At 36.8% G+C, this 22500-nt stretch overlaps 1 protein-coding gene across 6 annotated transcripts in view; it reads left to right on the top strand.

Moving 5' to 3' along the window:
- The window catches only part of LOC144975348 (metabotropic glutamate receptor-like), a 245421-nt gene that overhangs the window by 116340 nt on the left and 106581 nt on the right, over positions 1-22500 (top strand). For all 6 annotated transcript variants that reach the window (XM_078919347.1, XM_078919342.1, XM_078919343.1 and 3 more), the window contains one exon: positions 1250-1336. The gene's annotated coding sequence lies outside the window, so the exon portion shown is untranslated. The remainder of the gene's footprint in view (positions 1-1249; positions 1337-22500) is intronic.

The following is a 22500-nucleotide window of genomic DNA, read 5'->3' as shown; positions in this document are numbered from 1 at the left end:
CTACATGAGTATCAATTAATGTTGCTGTATTTTGCAGGAAGTAGAACCATGTCACGGTGACCCTGCTGCTTAATGTCGTGCTTCATCATTGCGATTCTCAACACTCGAAAAAAGCAATTATATCGAATTCGTTATCTCGCAAAAGGCATTATTTATTCAACATTCTGACCAGAATATGTTTTCCTAACTTAATATTATGATGATTGCCGATTAGGGCGACCACTATTTTGCAAAAAAGTTTAAAGCCAAACTCTTATTCGAACTCTCGGTTTAAAATTCGCTAGCAGGGTGGTCGTCAGTTATATTACTCTATATTAATATGAAGTAAAAAAGTTTTCTGGCCAATTTTCAATAAGGTGATTAGTCAGTGTGAATCAGAATGGGCGATATTGATTGGTGTTGTCGTCATCAGGCATAAGTGGTTCAGGTTTCATAATATTTCCTATTACTACTCAATAACAGCATGCATAGCCGCCAACTTCACCCCAAGCCTCCGCCCACTTTTGGAAAAAACACTTACGAACTCCATTGATAGAGTACATTGGTGACCTGATTCCGTTCTTTGAAAGGTGAAAAATAAATATGAATGATCGCTTTTCAGTTAAATAGGAGCGATCTCCATTGAGGTTTTCGTCCAAACTAGTCTTCGGTGACATGATTTGATGCTGTCCAACCATTGAATATTTCTTAACTCACTCAGCCCTAACACCGACAATATCCGTAGTTGATCCGGGGTTATTTTTACCCCATGCCTATTTATTACATTTTTCTGAGACAAATTATAGGCGTACTATCAAAGCTAACGTTTTTTTTTTTTGTTTTTTTTTACATGTTAATGGAAGTTGAATAAAACTATCTATGTACATGCTCAATTTTAATACATTTTTTCCAATTTTGAAAAGTAGCAAAAATCTCTAGGATTGAGTGAGTTAATAATTGTAAACATGCGGCTTTATTTAATGCTGTACAAATCTACACATGGGTCCAGCTCACCAAAATGACCTTACATCGTAATGGAAATGGACTTTCAAAATCTGTGAATACTGTTTATCATGTCATTTTGAGCACAGTTTGGATTATGACATAGACATTATTAATATCATTATTATTCTTCTTCTTCTTCTTCTTCTTCTTATTATTATTATTATTATTATTATTATTATTATTATTATTATTATTATTATTATTATTATTATTATCATCATCATCATTATTATTATTATTATTATTATTATTATTATTATTTCAGAGAAAAGTCATTGATTGAGTGATTGCCGATCGAGAGGAGTTTAACATCCCTGCGCGGAACTGCTATCGGCACTTGATCACTCTCTAGGTAAGTAATCAGTAATATATGGTATGCGCTTTTAGGTGAGATGCTCATCTCCCCCCCCCCACCCCACCCTCTTCCGCCCAAGGGTGACCAAGTCTAAAAACGATGTAGACTCTTCGTCTTTGAGACAGACTTTTGAACATATTTTTGGAGAACAGAACATCTCTCCGGCGGGCAATAAAGCCTAAAGACGCTATCGTCAAAGATTCTTTTCTGAACAAATTGTTTTATAATGTTGAAAAATTCAATAAAATTAACAAGACAATTTACCAATTTATGCGGTCTTGTGGTTTGACACTCGCTTTTGGATCGGAAGGTCCTGGGTTCAAGCCTCGCTCGGCGCATTGTCGAGTCTTTGGAAAAGACTCTTTACTCACATTCTTTCACCGTACTCATGTATTAAGTGAGTACTTGGCCTTTAACAGCATTGTCTCTGTATGAGAAAATATATAATATCGCCTAACAGGCGTCATGTTTCGCCCAACATGTTAAGGGTTTGCTGTAGTCTAGGGACCTCTTGTAAAGCGCGTTGGGCACGTTTTGTAGATATTGCGTTATATCTATAAATGCTCACGTTTTTAAGTATAGCTAAACATATTTTGACAAAAATCGTGTCCTGCCCTTGTCAATACCTCATCCCAATTCCAGATAGAATAAGATTTGTAGTTATCAGAACGTGGGAGATGGTTTTACTAATGGCCAGATTCCAGCTAATTGCATAAGTCCTCTTTGTCTTTATCGGTCGGTAAGATTATGTACCCTTAATTTGTTTCCATCGGGCAAGATTCAGATGTTGTTTTCCCTCAATGTAATCAATCGTCGTCAATGCAATAATGGGGATTATCTACGCTAATCCGTGGGAACAGAACAAGGCATACGCTGTTTTCTGCCAAATTGCTTGATTAATTTTGGCCAGAAAACGTTTATTTCAAATATCAATCGAATAGAATTACAAGCAACTTTTCAAAAAATGTCAAACTTTTAGAATCCTCAGATTTGAGAGTTTTTTTCTTTGGGAATAGATTGGTACTTGGAAGACATGTTTTCTGATCAAAGTCTTTGAAAACTGTGTTTTGTCATTGTATGGCAGTGATTATCTTATCTTATCTTACTGAAGGCTTACAATAGCAATTATCCTTTAAATGCGTTATACAATAGTTTATAATTACAGAATCTCATATAGCTTGCATTGTATCATTCACAGAGAGTTTTACATAACTTTGAATTTAAGGAAAAATATATCAATGCGGCAATGTAAAATCGAAAAATACTATCATAGAATACTGGTATTTGAAAACTGGTCATGATCAAATGAATCATAAATGTACAAAGTTCATAGTACAATGAAATATAAATTACAACAATAAGCCTGAAAGCAACAATGATCACAAGACACATTTTTTTTTCTCATTTTGGCCAGAAAATTCTTATTTTAAATATCAATTATTAAAATGAAAATGAAGTTGTGTAAAAGTCTCAAACTTCAAAGAATCCTTAGGATTTGAAGCTTTTTGGAAATTTTGAGCGTCTTTTTAATCGATCAATAGTTGAAGGACATTGGTGGTTGAGGTTATCTGCTGTCTTCTGGTGTGACCCTTCCTTCGGATCGAAAAGTCATGTGTTTGAGTCCCGCTTTGCAAGGCGCATCAGTTGAGTCCTTGGAGAAGTCTTTTTACTCACCTTCTCTCACAGTGTTCACGTGTAAATATTACATTTCTGTTTACAGCGTAGTCTTTGTCTAAAAAGCGTCATGTCTCGTCCTATATGTGGAGTCCCACTTTACAAGGCGCATAGTTGAGTCCTTGGAAAAATCTTTTTACTCACATTCTCTCAGTGTTCACGTGAAAATTATTACATTTCTGTTTCCAGCGTAGTCTTTGTCTAAATCGTCATGTCTCGTCCTACATGTTAAGTGTTTGCTGTTGGCCAGGGACCCCTTATAAAGCGCTTTGAGATTTTTTTTACAAGTTGTGGATCATTTCAATCCATCGAAATGTGGAATAAACCCTTTTTTTGGCCACAATGTAGACAAATGTGTTTTGTCAGGGTACAATGCTGTTCTTGTCTAAACCATCCCACATCTATCCCAAGCCCAGCCCACTTATTGACGTAACGTCTCCTACTACACCCAGACAGTGTAATCACAGGGCTCGGAGATTTCAACTATGCCTATATATTTAATTCGTATCGAGCCGCGTCCTGGTGATGTCCTAATGATTCTTCTAGCATCTACAATAATGACGGTTTCGGCCTATCAATAAACCAGACATTCTTGTGTTTTTTGTTGTTGTTTTTTTATTGTTTTTTTTTTAAACAACGTTCTCAGTGACGCAGTGACATTACCAGATTCCAAACACCATCTGACATTACAATCATTTGCATACAGTTGAAATATTTTTAACACTGAATGTGCAGTATGATACTCGCCTTTGGATCGGAAAGTTAAGGGATCGAGACCCGCTCTGAGCGGCGCATAGTTGAGTTCTTGGAAATGGTTTTTTACTCATAGTCAGGTGAAAAATAAGTGCATGGGAGTCAACGGGGTTGTCTCTGTCGGAAAACAAATTATTGTCACGTCTCCTGACAGGCGACATGTCTTGTCCTCCATGTTAAGTGTTTGCTGTTGGCTGGGGACCCCTTGTAAAGTGTTTGAATTTTTTTACAAGCCAGGGATCATTTAAATTCATCAAAATGTGAAGTAAAACATTTTTAGCCACATTGCAGTAAAATCACAGGGCTCGGAGATTTCAACTATGCCTATATATTTAATTCGTATCGAGCCGCGTCCTGGTGATGCCCTAATGATTCTTCTAGCATCTACAATAATGACGGTTTCAGGTTATCAAAAAACCAGACATTCTTGTGTTTTTTGTTGTTGTTTTTTTATTGTTTTTTTTTTTTAAACAACGTTCTCAGTGACGCAGTGACATTACCAGATTCCAAACACCATCTGTCATTGTCAATCATTTGCATACAGTTGAAATATTTTAATACTGAATGTGCAGCTAAGTGGTCAGTCATACTTGTATGACATTCGCAGTTGGATCGGAAAGTTATGGGGTCGAGCCCCAGTCTGAGCGGCGCATAGTTGAGTTCTTGGACATGGTTCTTTACTCACATTCAGGTGTAAAATAAGTGCATGGCATTCAACGGCGTTGTCTTTTTTTATTTGTTAGATTATTTTTTTTGGAAGTTGTTATAGGTTTTCAACAACGTATGCATATATGCAGGATTGACATCCGAACCCACTTCTGGGTCTAGCCTAATATTGATGTATTGGGCAATATTTTGCGTTATTTTTTTAAATTAATTTTTTTTTTTTTTTTGAGATTTCCATTACAACAATGAGCCCATAAGGAATTGGGTTATCAGACCTGCAAATAAATGCACGTCGGTTTTTCAACTATGTGACCGACTAATGGAGTGTTGGAAATGTACGCCTTCTTTAGAAGAAGGGAACGCCCGACTCTTTTAGTAAAGAGGAAAATATATCTTCAGAAATCATCACCTTGACAGAGCCTTGACATGACTTTACAGACATAGGGATCTCGTCTTTAAAGAAAATAATAGAAACATCAGTATTTGAATACCCACCACTTTCCATCGTCACCACCACCCTATCTCATCAACCCTCATCACTTCCACACAGCGATAGCCATATTTTTCGTCTCATTATCACAATCATTAATTATCACACCGATACACACAAGAACTCTCCGATGGTACATGGTGCTTAACAGATCTGGAAAATATCAGACATGACCCTTGCCAACTGTGCGATGAAAGTATGATAGCACACATCTCCTAGACTCGCGTGAAATAACATGGAACTTCATATGTACAATCATTTTTATATCATTTTAAGAATTTGTTTGTTTTTTGTTTTGTTTTGTTTTGCTTTGCTTTGTTATTTTTCTTTTTGTTGCTGTTGTTTTATTTTCGTTAGTCCAGCTAGCTCAGCTGGTAGAGTACTCTCTCTCTCTCTCTCTCTCTCTCTCTCTCTCTCTCTCTCTCTCTCTCTCTTTCACTCTCTCTCTCTCTCTCTCTCTCTCTCTCTCTCTCTCTCTCTCTCTCTCTCTCTAAAACAAATATACCGATCCGGAATCAAAACGGAATGCAGTCAAAACATTTTTATTTCTGATACCACTACCGCTGTCCACTAATCAGTCATTGGGTAGCTAGGTCTGTTAGAGTTGGCGAAAAGTAGTCTAATTTGGCATGTACAGTTTTTTCCTGTCCAAAGACGGGCAATAACTTGCTTTAATCTTTTTGATATTATATAAACCGCCATAAAGTCTGACTTTAGAGCCTTATGGTTACTAAGAAAGGACTCTTGAATGACCATTTTTCTCGTGAGGTATCGAAAAGTGCTGTTGTCTAGCAATTTCTTAGACGACACAAAAACGATCTTTAAAAAATAAATAAAAAATAAAAAAAATCATTTTTTTAACTTTTTAAATTGAGCTTTATATAAGGGGACCCTGGTCAACAGCAACATTTAACATATAGGACGGGACATGACGCCTGTTATATTACATTTTTTTCGGACAAAGACAACGCTGTTAACGGCCAGGTACTCATTTAACACCTGAGTACGGTGAGAGAATGTGATTAAAGAGCCTTTTCCAAGGACTCAGCTATGCGCCGAGCGCGAGGCTCGAACCCAGGACCTTCCGATCCGAAAGCGAGTGTCGTACCACTAGACCACATAGCCGCAGTCTAGTATCTTGGTGTAATGTTATCAATAATTTCCTTAAGCGAGTAAGCCCTGCAACTCGTGAACTATTAATCTTGAGTATGAGGACAACGTTTTGTTGTCAGATAAAGCCATTAGAACCCCTTATTTTTAAAGTGCTGTACAGATTATCTTATTATCTGATGTACTTTTTCAGGTAAGGCTAATTGTTTCAAAGTAAGAAATAAACTTGACCCGGTCACGATTTGACCTTTGCTTCCTTTAATTGTTTGTTTTCATCAAATCACCTGTCACCACCTAATCATTAGGTGCCACGTTTTTTTAACTTTCTATGACCCAAAGACATATATCTGGAAAAACGATTAGATTGAGCTCTGGAAAAAAAAAAAACAAGTATTTAATATTTTGGCCAGAAAAGAAAACTCGTCCTTCAAATATTGATCAATGAAATTGATGCTAATCTTGGCAAGACTCTCAAATATGGGCCTTCGCTAGGTACCATGTTTGAGGATTTTTTCCAAAGTTGAAGGTTATTTTAATCGATCGATATTTGAAAGACGAGTTTTATGGCCAAAACTTTAAATACGTGTGTTTTTTTTTTTTGTTTTTTTTTTGTTTTTTTTTTGTTGTTTTTTTTTTTTGGGGGGGGGGGGTTATTTTTAGAGTACGACAAGATTGGTATTAGTGTTGACATGGCGTGATTAAATGGTCGAGGAAACGAGATGTGGAACTAAGCCATAAAACAAATTCGTCAGATGTCTGTCTGCCTGTATTTTGTAGGTGGTATATTTGTTGTTCTTGGTGATGAATGCAAAGCAAATATGCTTTGCAAATCCGACTACTGAGTGCAAGTAACCTTTTAGCTCTTTTAATCAGTTCTTTTTTTTTCTTTCTTTTTTTTTTTTTTGTTATTTAATATTTGGCATTTTCACGGTTACTGACTTGTAAGCAAAACGACGACTGTCTGAAAAAAGATGACCGAGTTTTGATAAAGAAAGAAATAGATGCGTATAAGTAGAATTCTCTTTATTCACTCTGAAGGGAATTATTTTTGTTAGTTGGTGTCTAATCCAAGTACAGATTGGAATAATCGGGATGCTACAGCCGTACATCGCTGCAAAGTGAAATAGAGAGAGGTGACTTGCACAAGGACACACAGCTCGGCGAGCTCGGTAATCGCCCCAGTACCTCTTGCGTAAGAAGCAAAGATCATTCTGCTGTTACAAGCTGTCCCGTCATGATGAATGACGAAAGTCTGCAGAAATGAAGGATGGATACTATTATCAGTCGATAACTATACAGGCATTCACACGGAAAGGTGACGGGATAGTCCTGAGTGAATTTGAGATCATGACGTGATTGCATCATTGGCTTTAACAATTGAAATCGAAGGTCAAGGCAAGCAGTCATTTATCGAAAAATTATTGACCTCTGACCTTCACCTTTTAAAATAAGTTGTTCGCACTCTGCACCGAACGGAAATGGTATTGAATAATGACATCTGACCGTCACCTCTTAAAATAAATTTCCGTTCTCTAAACAGAACTGAACTTGTACTGAGTTTGGTCACTATATATTGTTACTTCACTTTAAAAAATTAAAAAAAACAACAAAAAAACAAAAAACAAAAATCAAATGGGAGTAAATTAAACTAAAATCTACGTCTAATCTCGGCTCACTTGAAAATTATATTTACTTTTCTGACATTTTTATATTTACTGACTTTAAAGATGATTTATAGGAAATTTGATAAGAGGAGGGTGTTATAATGCAGTTTGACTAATATTGAATACCTCTTAACCACGATTGTGCTCATCCCCCGGTCCGAAAATCCAATAAAGTTTTTAAAAACTGTATAAAATAGCGTATTGAAATTATTTTGTTTCAGTGGAGATGTCATAATGATAGCTATTTCCAATAGCGAGTTTTTTGTGTAACCAATCTGATGGTTAAAATGTTGACGCTTATCTTTTTTATCCGTCATCGTCATCGTTATCGTTGTTCTGTGCGGCTATATTATGGTTTTGTGGCATGACACTCACTTTCGGATCGGAAAGTACTGGGTTCGAGGGTCGTTCGGTGCATATATAGTTGAGTCCTTGGAAAAGATTCTTTACTTACATTCTCTCGCCATACTCAGGTGTGAAACGAGTACCTGGCCATTAACAGCGTTGTCTCTGTCGGAAAAAAAATGTAACATCGCCTAACAGGTGTCATGTCTTTTTCTACATGTTACGTTTTGCTGTTGGTTAAGGACCCTTTGTAAATCGCTTTGAGCACATGTAGTGGATATTGCGCTACATAAAACCTCAATTTTTGTTTTAATTTACACAGATTTATTTAAGGTAAACTCACATGCTCCACAAAAATAAATTTTTCACTGCTAAAATACATAGGCTTTCAATGAATATATTATCCTTAAAACTTTTTCTTGATTATATTATTCATAGTGCTGAGGTCTTAGCTCTATAGACAGAACGAAATTAACATCACTCAACTCTTTGTTATTATTTTTAGAAAACCAATTTTATGAGTATTTCTTACTAAATTGTATTAATCAGGATAGTGGATAGCTCATACGGTAGAGTCACGCTCTCCTCGGCCAGGCGGAGTTGTCGTAACAGTAAGGTCGCGGGATCAAACCCGCGTCACCGCCGCGAATTTTTTTTATTCTCTATTGTCTTCTGGCACTTTCCTACTCACTTCATCTCTTGTTATTAATCGGAATATAAACGTTTAAGGTTCACATACTCGTAGTTTTGTGTGTTGATACATTATACCCCACTGACGGATGTTTTGAGTTTTTGCCTTTTTAAATAGACGCAATGCATCAATAAGTATATTATTATGAATAATATACAATACGCACATAATATGATGCTGTTATACAGTAAAATATTCTTTAATAAGCTACTTATTACCGGCTGATGCTTGTATAATGATGGGATCCCAACATATTCACGAGTAATTATCCTAATTATGAATATCAGTTAAACCGAATGAAGACAACATTCCTGTGAATTCTCCATATCTGTCTCATTAGGAGAAAATCGTGTTGATGCATCTCAGGTAAACCAAACATCTGCATACCTCAACTAATTACCTTTTCTCAAGGTTCGTTATTCAAATGATGTTGTCTAAGAGACAAGACGGGGAAGACAAAAGACCTGTCATCATTCTATGTGAGCTGTATCATCATCAAGAGGTTTTTGTTGTCATCGTCTTCGTTATTATCGTTTTTATTTGTTTTGACTTTTGGTGTGTTTGCTTGTTTGTTTGGTTGTTGTTATTGTTGTTGGGTTTTTTTTTTCATGGTTTTGTTTTATTTTTTTTCGTTTTATTTATTTATTTATTTATTTATTTATTTATTTATTTATTTATTTATTTATTTATTTATTTATTTATCTGGGGGAGAGAGCTGTTTTGAAATCAGCTTATATATTCCTTCTGATTGGTCCGAACTTTTTGTTCAGTTTAAAATAAAAATTGTTTTGTTTTCTGTAATCAGAGAGTATTGTTTGTGCTTGTGTGCGAAAAAGAAAGTGTTTGTGCTAGTGTGTGCGTGATGTGTGTGTGTGTGTGTGGGGGGGGGGGGTTATGTGAACGTCCAAGCACATGTGGAAAAAGTGTCTAGTTATATATATATATATATATATATATATATATATATATATATATATATATATATATATATATATACCTTTGTCTTAAAGGAGGGACCGAGAATTTTAGAATAAATCACATTTTTATGTTTGAATTCGTGCATGCTTGTGTGTGTGTGTGTGTGTGTGTGTGTGTGTGTGATTAAATAAGAAGTTGTGTTTGTTCCTGTGATAGACTTTACTCCAATATGAATGTATCCAAAAGGAACAATGAATCAATAAAAAATATATTTAAAAATTGAGCTTAAAATAGCGCAATATCCAATCAATGTGCTCAAAGCGCTTAACAAGGGGTCCCTGGTCAACAGCAACATTTAACATGTAGAACGGGACATGAAGCCGATTAGGCGATATTACAATTTTTCGGACAAAGACAACACTGTTAATGGCCAGGTATTCATTTTACACGTGCGTACGGTGAGAGAATGTGAGTTCCAAGGACTCAACTATGCGCCGAGCGCGAGGCTCGAACCCAGGACCTTCCGATCCGAAAGCGAGTGTCATACCACTAGACCACATAGACACACAATACGTATCTAATGATAAATAAACAACAACTCATGGAATAAAATTACAGAAAATTGGTCTACCTTGGATCTGCTCCAAATTTCGTAAATGAACTTATTTTCTTGAAATCCCCTTTTCGGAACTTACTTATGTTGAACATTTTTGGTTCTGACTCATTCGAAAAATGACTTTTTAATCATTTATTTTTGTTTGGCTCTAACATCCACGGCTTCTGCGACTATGTGGTCTAGTGGTACGACACTCGATTTCGGATCGGAAGGTCCTGGGTTCGAGCCTCGATCGATGCATAGTTGAGTCCTTGGAAAATGCTCTTTGCTCACATTTTCTCACCGTACTCAGGTATAAAATGAATACTTGGGCGTTAACAGCGTTGTCTCTGTCGGGTAGAAAAATGTAATATCACCAAACAGGCGTTATGTTTTGTCCTACAAATTTAAGTATTGCTGTTGGTCGGGGACCCCCTGTAAAGCGCTTTGAGCAAGTTTAGTGGATACTGCGTTATTTGAAAAAGCTCAACTCAGCAAAACCCCACGCTCACGTTCTCTTCAGAATAATCTCGACTGCACCCGGGATCGAGTTTGGTACCTTTGAGTGTGAAGCGAGTGCTCTACCAACTGAGCTATCAGGATCTCCAAAGAAAATAACCTCTTGACAAAACGTTGGTGGGTGACGGAATATTGAGATCCCAGTTTGTGTGGACTGTTCGTGCCTCGTGTGTGTATGGTGTGTGTTTGTGTGTGTGTGTGTGTGTGTAGATGTGTTTGTGTGTGTGTGTTTGTGTGTGCAGTGTGTGTGTGTGGATTGTGTGTGTGTATCTGTGTGTGTGTGCATTGTGTGTGTGTGCGTGTGTGTGAATGCGATTGTTACTGTGTGGACATTACACAATTTGTTCTATTTGTGTTGAAATGTTTGTCCACTGTTCGATTTTTTACGAGTACATTTGTAAGACAGGGATGCCAGACACCGACAAAACGCATTTTGTCATATGTAACCCACCGCCTGATACTGGTACTATGTCAGCTTTTTAAATTGAGCTTTTATATAGCGCAATATCTACTAAACGTACCCAAAGCGCTTTACAAAGGGTCCCTGGCCAACAGCAACACTTAACATTTAGGACGGGAAATGACCTGTTATACGATATCACACTTTTTGCGGACAGAGGCAACGCTGTTAACGGTCGGGTATCATTTTATACGTGAGTACGGTGAGAGAATGTGAGTATAGAGCCTTTTCCAATGACTCAACTATGCGCCGAGCGAGGCTCGAACCCAGGACGTTCTGACCCGAAAACGAGTGTCATACCACTAGACCACATAGCCGCACTATGTGGAGGTAATCGGAACCAAAATGTAAATTTGGAATCGAGAAACGATTGATGATCCATATAAAGGCTATACGGTTTGTGGTGCGCATAATTGAGTCCTTGGAAAAGGCTCTTTACTTACTTTGTCTCACCCTACTTATGTGTAAAATGAGTACATGGCCTTTAACCGCGTTGTCTCTGTCAAAAAAAAAAATGTAATAACGCCTAACAGGCGTCATGTTTCGTTCTATATGTTACGTGCTGTTGTTGGTCAGGGACCCCTTGTATCGAGCTTTTTAGTGGATATCACGCAATAATTGCTTTAGATTTTTTTGTTTTATTTTGTGACCCACAATCGAAAATGGGTATTCCGTCAGGATAAAATAGATGCCGGAGGGTGATTTTCAATTTAAAATTATCGTAAATCTGGAATTTTAGTCTTTTACATTTTGATTTTTTTTTTGTTATTTTTCTAAATAAAACATATGAACTTAATCCAAGTATCGTGTTTTGTTTTTCGTTTTTTTTTTTTTGTTTTTGTTTTTTTTTTTTTTGTTTTTTTTTAACCATACATTCAACTTTCAGCATCTAAATCACTTCAACTAAATACCGTTTTGAGACGATGGGTCACGTTTGTAAAACAAAGAAGTTTGTGATATATGCAAAGCTATGATTTAGCCAATTCTTCACACAAAAAAATTGCATTTTCGTAATAAGTTATTTAATTCAAAATCTCCATTGTTGGACGGCGAGACAAAATATCTTAATATTCTAATGATATGAATCATATGAAATAATAAGCCAGACGTCTCTGTCTTATGAAATGTTATGGATAAACATTTTAAAAACAGGACACTCTTCCAGATGATTAGAAATCAAATGTCATTTCAACTGGATTTCACAGTGTCCTAAGATTAGAATTATTTTTACACGGTAAACTATAACGTTGTTATGGAGACTAGGGATAAAGCTAGAAGAAAAAAATACGAAAACAAAAGGCATTCTCTTTCTGGCTTTCTCTGTCCAACCACAAAAAAAAAAAAATACGAAAACAAACATCTCATCAATAGGCTCCAATCCAACAGACGTGACGTCACTTCCCTCGTAATGACGCATAGTAACCTAGTAACTGGTTCTAAACTATCGAAACAATGGCTGACGCCCTTATGAAATACTTCTCCGACAACATAAAAGCGTATCTAGATCCAAAAAAAGAAAGACATTATAAATCTCATCGTGTTTTGACTGTAACACATTCTGATCCTAAAACATATGAAAAGTTCTAACCAGCATGAAGAATAAAAAGTACTGATTTTCTTTATTTAGAACCACGATGGCCGCCGTTGCTGGGCGACGTGACATCAAACTATGGAATCCAATTCATCAGTATGACTGTTTTTCAAAAAAAAAAAATATTTTACATCAATTGTCAAGTGCAACAAATCTTTTCTTTCTTTAGTGTATTTTGTTTAGCTTTTTTTTTTGAGCATGAGTTGTCTACCCGAGATTTTTTTTTAAAAAAAAGAGGAATCAAATACCCGCTCTTCAAATCAAGTGGTTGGCTGACAGGGATGTCGGCCTATCGGCTTCAAACGCCAATTAATGTTCCGGAAATACAGACTTTCAGAGGATCCTGACAGCTCACTTGGTAGAGCTCTCGCTTCACACGCAAAAGGACAGTAGATCGGGGGTGATGTCGCAATTTTTTCTGACCTTGTCGCACAACTAATATAATTCTATTTGAGATTTCTAATTGAGCATTATATAGCGCAATATCCACTAAATGTGCTCAAAGCGCTTTACAAGGGATCGCTGGTCAACAACAACATTTAACACGTACGACGGGACATGATGCCTGTTAGACGATATTACAATTTTTCGGACAAAGACAACGCTGTTAAGGCCAGGTACTCATTTTACACCTGAGTAGGGCGAGAGAATGTGAGTAAAGAGCCTTTTCCAAGGACTCAGCTATGCGCCGAGCGCGAGGCTCGAACCCAGGACCTTCCGATCCGAAAGCGAGTGTCATACCACTAGACCACATAGCCGCACAACAGTAGATCTAGGGTGATGTCGCTCCCGAATTACTACGGCAGCTGCATTGGCTGCTAGTGGACCAGCAGATTAAATATAAATCTTCAACTATCGTTTTCAAATGCTTGGAAGGCTCGTCACCAGCATATTATGTCTCAAGCCTCATTGAACGGTATAACCCACAGCGATCGCTTCGATCAATGAACGACCTCAAATTGAAAACAACCCGCTGTCGAGTGAAGGCTGGTGAACGCGCCTTTCAGCATTCTGGCCCAATGTTGTGGAATTTGCTACCATTTCAGATACGTTCTTCGCGTTCACTAGAGCAATTCAAGCGTCGATTGAAGACATTCTAATTCCGACAGGCTTTCTTTTGATTATGCGTATAATTTGCGTTGTTCGTGTACTGTGTTAGGGCTTAATCTATGTTATGCGCCCAGAGCCCTCCTGACGAAGGAATGTTTGGCGCACTATAAATCTATACTACTATTTTTTTTCTGACCCTTGTCCCACAACTAATATAAGGCTTATAATTTATGCTTTTGTTGATATTTTTTTCCAAAAATATTTACGTCTTTATATGGTCCGATTAAAACGGCCCACAACTTTGCGACAAAAACGCTAAGACCTAAGAATTATTTCAATAGGTACTTCTTTGATGTCTCAGAGATGTTTGAATTGTTGACAAGTTTAACCTCATTTTAATCCATTAATAATACTTTAATTAAAATCTTCCGGTCAAAATGTGAATTGGCATTAGTTCATGGCTTCATTGTTGTCTGGGTTGATAATATCATGGTAATATTTCGTAATTATATGCTGACGCGACTCATCAATAACATTAAAAACTTTTTTGGGGGGCCACAAAACTCACCCTTTAAAGAATATTGATCGATTACCCTTAAGTCTTCAGATATTGATAACCTTAAGGTCCTTCAAATATTGATCGATTACCCTAACGTCTTTCAATTATTGAGTGATTGCCCTAACGTCTTTCAATTATTGAGTGATTACCCTAACGTCTTTCAATTATTGAGTGATTACCCTAACGTCTTTCAATTATTGAGTGATTACCCTAACGTCCTTCAAATATTGATCGATTACCCTAACGTCTTTCAATTATTGAATGATTACCCTAACGTCCTTCAAATATTGATCGATTACCCTAACGTCCTTCAAATCTTGATCGATTACCCTAACGTCCTTCAAATCTTGATCGATTACCCTAACGTCCTTCAAATCTTGATCGATTACCCTAACGTCCTTCAAATCTTGATCGATTACCCTAACGTCCTTCAAATATTGATCGATTACCCTAACGTCCTTCAAATCTTGATCGATTACCCTAACGTCCTTCAAATATTGATCGATTACCCTAACGTCCTTCAAATATTGATCGATTACCCTAACGTCCTTCAAATATTGATCGATTACTCTAACGTCCTTCAAATATTGATCGATTACCCTAACGTCCTTCAAATATTGATCGATTACCCTAACGTCCTTCAAATATTGATCGATTAGCCTACAGTCCTTCAAATGTTGATCGATTACCTTAACCTTCTCAAAATCTCTCAAATCTGGAACTTCTGACTTTTTGACAAAATGATTTTTTTTAATAGAGCTTTTATATAGCGCAATACCCATTAAATGTGCTCAAAAGCGCTTTACAATAGGTCCCTGACCAACAGCAGCAACACGTAACACGTAGAACGAGACATGGAGCCTGTTAGGCGATACTAAAATATTTCCGACAGAGACAACCTCTGTTGACGGTCAGGTACTCATTTTACACCCGATGACGATGAGAGAATGTGAGGATACGAGTCTTTTCCAAGTCATGAACTGATTTCCACGAGGCATAAAAGCGGCTGTTTTACTCTTTCCAAGAATGGATTTATTAAGTTTGATCTTGAGTGAGTTCTTCGTGCGAGAATAGAGAGTCAAACACACAAAGAGAGAAGTGGGGAAGAGAGCGGGGGGGGGGGGGGGGGGGGGGGGGGGGAGGGGAGCGAGGTTGAAATTGAGGAGGTGAGCAAGCAAAAAAGGGGAGTGGATATATAGATTGAAATAAGGGTCTAATTAGTAACATGGAAGACAATCTCGCTTCCTTTCGCATGTCCGTCTTATAATGAGACATGGGAGAAATTGAGGAGAAAAACGTGTCATTTCAAGGGAGATAAACGATGATGTTAATTGGCAGACAACTCCCAAGTAATGAACGTTCCGGCATGGAGTTATCGCTCTTTCTCTCCATTTTTGACGTTGATGTTTTTTGTTTGTTTGTTTGTTTGTTTGTTTTTTTTTTGTTGTTGTGTTGTATTTTTTACTCTGGAATTGCTGTTGTTGTTGTTATTATTATTATTATCCCTACGTCATTCTAATCCAATGCAGATATTTTTTTAAAAGGGGTGTCTTTGTGAATTTTATTAATTCCGTTGTTTTTGAACATGAAAATCAGAATAATAGGAGTCCTCAAATCCTATGTTTGGAATTTCGAACGATTGCCCAATGCCGTTGTGCGACCTTTAGCTCTTACATTGGAAACGAGCGACGTGCTATTTTGCGCAAGTCCAATAACCCAACTTGTTATGATCTAACTGTTGTAAACGAATTAGTCTCAAACCAAAGCAAAATATTGTCCGTTGCTACAATATCAAAACAAGCCCATAATTGATTTCCGTTATCAGACCTGCAAACGATTCACTTCGGGAACCAGTTATTGATTGCAACACAGGGGTTCAAGAATCCTAGCATTATACTCATTGGATGACCCCACTATATCATTAAAAAAAAGTAAAATCTATTCTTTTCACAATAATCGATTCCCGAATTTAACGACTTGTCGTTTAGAATTAACATTGCGATACCTATATTATTACGATTACTAATCAATTTTAAAAAAGTAAACTCCGTTGTTTGATGAAGGAAAAAAATATTGAAATGCCACGTTTCTTTTACTACTTGTGGAGAACCCGCTATATTTGCGGAGAAATAAAGGCTTTCAGGAACATGCGGCCGTCTATTATACTTATTATAATACTGAATTGTATTATTAGAATTTCTAGTAATTCTGTGCTCGATAATAAAAATCTAACATTGGCTTTACGGAACAACGTTGATCCCAACACTTTTAAAAATGAATAGATTGGGAAGATTATCATTACTTGATAGTATAAGAGAGGTTTGAAATTACTTCATCAACTTTTGTTGTTATTAATTGATAGTATCAAGAGGAGATTTAAAATTACGTCAATTTGTGTGTGGATGTGCTAGAATTGCGTAGAATAGATTTTACTGGCAATGAAAGTCAAACGTCAAAAGAGGACTGAGTATTGCGACCTACCAGATTTTCGTCGTACCATTTGGACAGATTGGATGATAGAATAAGCCTCAAACAAAAAAAAAAGGTTTACTGAGTTAGTCTTATATCAGTCTGTAAAAATAGTTTTATAAGTTTTTTTTAAGCGGGGCTCGAAACCGGCACCTCCCGTCTTGTTGAAACCAATCGGTCACCTTGGCCATCTTGATTCATTATACATGAAAATATCTGGGGTATCGAAAACTAAAATCAAGCTATAAATCATTGCTGACCAAACAAAAACATGTTTATTTTGGAGATCAGATATTGAGCGCACTACACAGAGCAAAAACCGAATCCTTCCAATGGAAAGGGAATTTTATCAGATGAGAATTATTCCGGAATCGAATCCTTTTAAGACGGGTGCGGAATCGCCAAGCTTAAGTATCGTTTTTTAGGAATCGCCCGGGGGATTTTGCTCTTAATCCTTCTGCTTCTCTTGTCTGGATTGGCTGGGCGAAGCTGTGTTGATGGTGGTCTGTGACACACAATCGATACATTTACTATTACTCTCGATACTGGTATTTATTCTTTTTAATACATTTGATATTCATTTGAAGTTCTACTTTTTCTATCTTTTTACTTATGTGTGAATATCTGTGGAGATGCTTAATGGTGTGACATATTTCCGATAGCCCTTTTATAGAAATGTAATCTATGTTGGATTAAAAAAAAATATATATTATGTAGGATATTGCAAAAAGGTGATTGATTATAACCATCGGATTTTCTCTTTGACACGTTGTGAGACTCCACACTCTCACACACGTACAGACTGACAGACATAAAGACTGATAGGCAATCGCATTTCCCGATCACCATTCTGATGGTTAGGCTTTAAAAAACAGATCATAACTTTTAATAATGCCTTTAAAAATTCCCTTTAAAAAAAACAGAGAGCAGTTTCCATTTAAGACTTTTTTAAAATTACTAGTTGTTGATCGGTATTTGATGTAAAACTTATCTGGACAGAATGAAAAGAATGAATTTTAGGTGTAGTTTGTCAAATCCAGAATTTATTTTAGGTCACGGTGTTTATTATTCGTTGTTAAGGACTGGCCGGTTTTAAAATTCAATCATGTTTATTCATAGGTTGTTTTTATTTCCAAATATGTTAACATGAAGCAATGTCTTATGATAACTGATACTAAGGGTGATGATATACATTACAATGTCATTAACATTATCATCATCTTCATCATCATCATCATCATCATCATCATCATCATCGTTCTTGTCACCATTTTTTTTTATTATTATTATTATTATATTATTTTTATTATTATTATTATTATTATTATTATTATTATTATTATTATTATTATTATTATTATTATTATTATTATTATTATATTAATTATTATTATTATTATTTATTATTATTATTAATTATTATTATTATTATTATTATTATTATTATTATTATCTGCTTCAATACCATTGTCATCAACATAACAGAAACTGTTCGGCTATAATATGTGACCCGTTGTCTGAAATCGGATATTATATGTCGGGATTAACATGACATTGAAAAGTGAATTTATAAATAAGTTAATGAGAAATACGAGCTTGGAGTGTTTTGTAATGCAAGAAATGATATTAATTTTCCACCATGGCGAAGTGAAACTAACCCCTAATCATATGTATGAATATCAGAATTGAACTTTCATCACCTTGTTTAACCCGACATAATTTCATTTTGGGATGAGGGGTCACTAATGGTCTTGTTGTTATGACACTAGCCTTTGGATCGGAAGTCCTGGGTTCGAGCCTCGCTCAGCGCATAGTTGAGTCCTTTGAAAAGGCTCTTTATTCACATTATTTAACCTTACTCAGGTTTAAAATGAGTACCTGTCCGTTAACAGCGTTGTCTCTGTCGGAAAAGTGTAATATCGTCTAATAGGCGCCATTAACTTAACTTGAGCTTTTATATAGCGCAATATCCACTAAACATGCTCAAAACGCTTTACATGAGGTCCCTGACCAACAGCAACACGTAACATATAGAACGAGACACGACGCCTGTTAGGCGACATTACAATTTTATTTTTAATCGTGCAATAATAACACATACTCGCAAGCTCGTTGTGTTATTGGGAACGATAAAAATACCTCGTTTAATATATACAAAGAAATGAAAGAATCGTATATTCATTATCATAATTGAGGATCAGTAAGCGTTTGTGTTTGGTATATTCATTTCGTTCCCAATACAACACCTCATCGCACCTGGTTTGCGAGCACTTCCAAAATGCTAAGCATAACAATTCAAGAACTATATTTTTGATACAATTTTGAAAGAGTTAGTCACGCATAGATAGTATGCGCTTACATTTTACATTTAGTTTACATTTTACACCTGAGTACGGTGAGAGAATGTGAGTAAAGAGTCTTTTCCAAGGACTCAACTATGCGCCGAGCGAGGCTTGAACCCAGGACCTTCCGATACGAAAGCGAGTGTCATACCACTAGACCACATAGCCGCCTTGTCTCGTTCTATATGCTTCGTAATGCTGTTGGCCAGGGACCCTTTGTAAAACGCTTTGAGCTATAGATAGTATGCAGATGACTTCACTCAGGCCTTTGTTATTGTTTTTGCCATCCGCGTTTGTGAGTTGTTCTCACTAAACTGTATTAACCAGACTATAAAAGTTCATGGCTACACAGAGTTTGTGTGTTGGTCCGTTATACTTCCGGATGGCAATGTTGTGAACTCCTTGGCCAAGCGCATTCTATCTATATATAAGCTCTAGTTCTTTTGTGTTCCTTTTTTCACTTAAGAATACTGGATGATGTAAAAGTTGTCTGAAGCTTGAAGAATTAAATAATAGCAGTCAGATGGGATGGAAGCTTCGATTTTCATTTTCAAAGACAAATAATATGTACGTTTCGGATATCTCCTTTTGTCAACAACAAAAAACAATGAATGAAGCACTAAAGATGTCTTTTTAAAAAAGGTGAGCTTTCATATAGAGTAGCAATATCCACTAAACGTGCTCAAAGCGCTTTACAAAGGTTCCCTGACCAATTGCAACACGTAACATAAAGAACGAGACATACGCCTGTTAGGCGATAATGCAATTTATTTTTCCGACAGAGATAAAGCTGTTAACGTTCAGGTACTCATTTTACACCTGAGTACGGTGAGATAATGTGAGTAATGAACCTTTTCCAAGGATTCAACTATGCGCCTATCGAGGCTCGAACCCAGGACCTTCCGAACCGAAAGCGAGTGCCATACCACTAGATCATATAACAGTGTTTCATTCATCGTCGTTTGTTGATAAAAGGGGAAACTTGAAACGTCCACATTATCTGTATTCGTTAATTGAATTGAAAATTCCATTACATTTGAATGCTGTTATCTATCACTATTATCATTCTAGTTGAAAACAATCCTATAGATAGTATGCGCTTGGCTAAGAAGCTCACAACATTGCCATCCGGAAGTATAACGGACCAACACACAAAACTCTGTGTAACCATGAACTTTCATTGTCTGGTTAATACAGTTTGTGAGAATTACTCATAAACGTGGATGGCAAAAAACAATAACAAAGGCAAGAGTGACGTCAACTTCCTTCTATCTATACTTGAAATCTTCGTAAGGATGCTGCTAATCATTTACCTTAACTATCCCCTTCATTTATATCTCTCATTTTACAGCTTTTCTCAATCCCTCTTTTTCTTTAAACTCATTTTCATAATCGTTGTCAATAAAAACGCCAACACCTCCACCACGACCAATAGCATCATCATTGTTATCGTCATCAATAACATCATCATCATCATCATCAATATCATCAGCATCAGCAACAGCAGCAGCAGCAGTAGTATCATCATCATCATCATCATCATCATCATCATCATCATCACCATCATCATCTTCATCATCATCATCAACATCGTCATCATCACCAGCAGCAGCAGCAGCAGTAGTCGTGGCAGCAGCATAACCACCATCACCAAATCCACCTCCAACACCATCATCATCACCACCACCACCATCATCATCACCACCATCATCAACAACAACAACAACAACAACAACATTATCACCACCACCACCACCACCTACCACCAACACCCCTCAACCCCCATTCACCATTCATTGTCACCATGATCACCCACCACCACCCCACCTTCACTCACATCCAATCCCCAGCCATCACTCAAGATTCCCAGTGCCCCTCGGGTTTACAAACAACTACCTCATCCATCCCGTGACATCGAACGTGATAATAATGATGATTATATCCAATGAATGTTTGTCTCAAGGCATAGCTATGTAGTTATGACTACACCTCGTGGTATGTCCCGGCATGCAATATTATTTAACCCCTTAATGACAAGCCTCGGCTATGTGGTCTAGTGGTATGTCACTCGCTTTCGAATCGGAAGGTCCTGGGTTCAGGCTACTTACTTGGGTCTTATTTATTATTATCTGAAGGATCTTGAACAAAAAACAGGAGCGATCGGCAGCTGTGGCAGATCATTATCTGCTCGATGTCTTGGATGAAGAGTTACCTCATTACATAACCAAATGCATTCAAAATGAAGACGATCCTTGTGATTACTCTTAAGCTGAAATTCTATTCGGACCTGCCCTCCGGGTTTAGGTGACCTCGTGTGCAAAATCTCTCCGGGTTATATTTTATGCAAAAGTAAAAGAGTGACATTGAGATCTAAGAACAGATGAGTTATCAAATCGGAATCGTGCGGTCCAGTAGCCTGAAAATTATTTCATTCTTCAATAAGATCGGTATCCAGGGGAACGAAGAATCGGATTGACTGGCAAAAGAGGCTGTGAGCCAAGAATTACAAGAGGGCAGTAAAATCCCACACGCGGATTTAAAGATCAATATTAAAAAATATGGAATGGGAACGATCCTGGAGTCGAGACGTACATAACAAATTAAAACAAATTAAAACTGACCTCGGCCCCAGACCCAACTCGGGGCTAAAAAGAAGAGACGAGGTCAAAATAACTCCGGATCGGACATACTGCCCTCACTCACCGTTTCCTTCTGGAGAGGGATGGAAAACCCCTCTGCAGAAGATGTAACTGTGACCTCACCTCACAGTTCAACATATTTTAATTGAATGTACAGAATTAGAATAGATAAGGTCACAACATTGATATGAAAACAGTGACTTGAAGTGTCTGTTCCAGTTAGTCGATCTGCTTACAATTTTAAAGTATCTGCAGGAATGTGAACTCCTGCAGAAATTGTAAATACATATTTTTACATAACAAACATGTAACTATTATGATTTTATAAAGATTTTATTACAACAGTACACGTTTTGAGCAGCTATGGCCCCTCAAGGCCGATAAAAATTGATAAAAGACAGAAACGGGCGCTTAAATGACCTAAATAGTGTCGAAAGCGCCGTTAAACACCTAAAAACAAACAAACATAATATAATATTGATAACACAAATCAAAGCGATACAAGGCTGATGATGTAAATGGTGCTACTCGAAGCTCGAAGAAATAAATAACAATGTGAAATTGAATGTAAGCTTCAATTTAATATACAAAAACAGATTAAATCGAATATTCGGGTTTCCCCTTTA

Source organism: Berghia stephanieae, chromosome 6, assembly GCF_034508935.2.
Source record: "Berghia stephanieae isolate SIO BIC M18660-M18661 chromosome 6, UCSD_Bste_1.3, whole genome shotgun sequence".
Classification (NCBI taxonomy): Eukaryota; Metazoa; Mollusca; class Gastropoda; order Nudibranchia; family Aeolidiidae; genus Berghia; species Berghia stephanieae.
The sequence above is the reverse complement of the archived record's forward strand: the minus strand, read 5'-3'. Positions and strand labels throughout refer to the sequence as shown.